Source organism: Corylus avellana, chromosome ca3 (genome assembly GCF_901000735.1).
Source record: "Corylus avellana chromosome ca3, CavTom2PMs-1.0".
In the NCBI taxonomy this organism is placed as follows: Eukaryota; Viridiplantae; Streptophyta; class Magnoliopsida; order Fagales; family Betulaceae; genus Corylus; species Corylus avellana.
The window spans coordinates 17,941,754-17,944,863 of NC_081543.1; the positions used below are offsets into that span (position 1 = coordinate 17,941,754).

General features: G+C 34.8%; 1 protein-coding gene across 6 annotated transcripts in view; it reads left to right on the top strand.

Annotated features, from left to right (window-relative positions):
* Nucleotides 1-1,528, top strand: part of LOC132173962 (cationic amino acid transporter 8, vacuolar-like) — a 16,358-nt gene extending 14,830 nt beyond the window's left edge. For 2 of the 6 annotated variants that reach the window (XM_059585664.1, XM_059585665.1), the window contains exons 2-3: nt 358-397; nt 762-1,528. The gene's annotated coding sequence lies outside the window, so the exon portion shown is untranslated. Of the gene's footprint in view, nt 1-357 lie in introns of all 6 variants that reach the window. The other 4 variants (XM_059585660.1, XM_059585661.1, XR_009439365.1 and 1 more) reach the window with 3 other exon arrangements.
* The last annotated feature ends 1,582 nt before the right edge of the window (nt 1,529-3,110 follow it).

Sequence of the window (3,110 nt, forward strand, 5' to 3'; positions counted from 1 at the left end):
CAAGGTGGATATCTAAGTAAGCAAACAGTAATATATGTTATGCAACTGATTACAAGCATGCTGGTTCTTTCTTTGAGACGAGTCAGTAAATAACTCAAGTTGTATGAGCCCAGAATCACTTTTGCCATGGTTTGCTCTTGTTCGCCCACAGAGTTAGATCACATAATGCAGCTTTACTAGCAACTGTAGCTTGTTTCTCCTTGTTCAATGCTTTGCTTTATATTGCTAAATACACCCCCTCATTTTAAGACTTGTGACCTTTGCATTGTGTGTCAGGGAGATATAATATGAAATGTTACACTGAAATGAATGTCATGTATCTTATGCTTACGTTGTCATTATTGGTTCTTTGATCAGAGGCAGCACTTTGGAATACAAACGTTATAAGATGGATCTGGTACGAGGCTCCTGCATTCCTGTACTTTTGGGGACTATTGAAATGTTGTTGCTTCAGAGCAGTGACTTGTGAAGGTTGGGGTGTATATCAATTCCATGGTCAGGATTTAAAATTAGTGCATCTAATGGTATACATGAAGTCAATGTTGGCACGTATTTTTTTTAAAAAAAATGTAGAATCATCTACTCCGTTTAGATGCATTAATTTTAAATCTTGACTAGTATCCATTTCACTTGAAATGGAGAGGATCTTGGTCCCTCATTTAAAGGCTTCTGGCCATTGCCTTGTGCATCAAGAGATATAATGTGAAATGTTACTCCGAAATGGATGTCATAATCTCTTTTGGGTACTTTTTCTTTATTAGTTCGTTGATCAAAGAGACAACACTTTGGAATTCAACGTGAGAGGAGTCATGGATTAGGTACGCGGCTGCGGCTGCAACTGTGGCACTGGCTCTGTTTACTGTGAAGGTTAGGGAGGTTCTACTTCTTGTAGTGCCGGCATTGTTTTAGTTGGGCTTAATATTTCATTTAAATCACAGGGATCTGTTGTATTCTTATAATAGTCACTGGATAGATAGATTAAGGCCAGTTCAAAAGATTCCATGTTATGCAAAGATTAAATTTGATATGGAGATGGAAAGTCTACGGGCAAATTTTTATAAATGATTACAGGAATGAATGCACTTTGATTTTTGAGCATTCTTTATTGTTAGCCTAGCTTTTGGAAGCGGCAGGAAGCCATGACCTTAATGCAGTCATTGCTGACTACATCTTATTAGTGGAGTTTTGTAGTGCACCAGTGATCAAAATTGACAGCAGCAGTTGCTCAAGATATCCGCAAGGAGGAGTGATGGTGATGGTGATGGTGATGGCAGAATCATCTTTAGGATTTATTTCACATGTTTTAATTGGTTTATGATGTTTGGGTTTTAATTCATTAGAAATTAGATGTCTTTATTTGTAATAATTAAGAATTATTATCCCTTAAGGATTAGGAGTTCTTATTTAATTTGTTTTAGGATAATTGTAATTTTAGGATTTGGATTTGTAGCCTAAATGAAAGGCATGCATCGGTTCTGTTTTCATAATTGTTGATTGAATAAAATTTCATCTCAACTATGTGAAGATAGATCCTATTATGATTTTCAAAGTTTTAAAAGTATGCGATTTTTTTTTTTGTAAGCAAATTGGGAGAAGGGTTTCAAGGATCAAAATACTGAGAATGGGTGGATTCCCAATAACAGACTCAAAACAAAAATTATAGTGCATATAATACAACTAAACAGCAAAAGTTAACCTAATCCTATTAACAAGGACCACATAAAGCGGTTTAAACACCAAACTAGAGAACAAGGATAGGGGCATAACTGTCACGAGACCTTTTAACCCAATCCAAATTCCTAATGCAAGGAATGCGGACAGGGGATAATCCTCAAAATGTGTTTCAAAAAAAATCCATGAAAAAGAAAGGGTAATATATATTTATTCACATGAGATAATCAAATGATTTAATGAGAAGAGCAACTTAAAAACCCCAAAGCTTCTGAAATGGAGGGGCAATCAGCTTCGGTTGTTAATAAACCAGAGGTTGAAATTGAGAAAAGAAAAGAATTAGAAGAAATTAAGAAGGAAAGCATGGATTTAAAGGAGAAAAAGAGAGAAGATGCTATGACGTAGGGTGTAAAACTTTGGTCACGAATTGAAAAAGTTGCAGGGTGAACGATGCATCAATTGATAAAGTTATAAGTGAAAAGTTAGTGTTGAATGGAAACAAAGTGAAAAGAAGGATTTTCTAAAGTCTTCCATTGAATTACTTCCAATTAAATTAATTGCTTGTTGAAGACAATTGGAAATCAATTTGTGGTGCTTTCGGAGATTCTGGGATGACTTTCGATTCGAGAATTGAAAGTATATCACTTTTCTATTCAATGAAATTAAATTCTCACGTGGAGAGTTTTTTTTTTTTTTTTAATGTGCACTTCAATAAAGAAAAGATATTTGATCTAATTTGGGAAGACTTTTTAGAGAGATATTTGACTTGACAAAATTTTTAAATTAGAAGAATTGAATTTAGCTGCTGTTTGAGGGAAGATACATCGATTGACCATTTGGAGAAGGATTCTGTGGTATGTAATGAATATTGCTTGCGCTATAAAATTAAGGAATCGTGGGATAGAGTTGGAAAAATATGAAATCAGCATCGCATCATCATCATCCTGTTCTATGGCCCCACGAGACGCATCCTCCACCGTAACCTTGCCTCCGAGATCATTCACCTTTCATGTAGCGCCCCAATGAAATTAATTTCATGGTTTGCCTTCTAGTTTCATTCTGCGGAGTAGGATTCTCTCCGGTTCAAATGAACTAGAGAATATCCAATTAGTTATATTTGAAGGGTATTTTTGTCTTTTTAATTTTTGAAGAGATAAAAATACCCTTTCACACTAACTGGATATTTGAATTGGAGAGGATCCAAATTCTCATTTTGCAAGGAATAAGACTTAGGGATCTCATCCTCGCTCGAGAGTTTGTAGCGGAAGACATTTCATTTATAAATAAGGATAGAAATAAATTAAAACCTACAATTATTGAATAATCAGAGCGAAACTAAATCATCATAACATAGGTAATGAAATCTCCAAGAGTACGGTGAAAGACTAGTCATCAAATCAAATACATGATTACAAAACGAAATAAAAAGCGCTTAAACA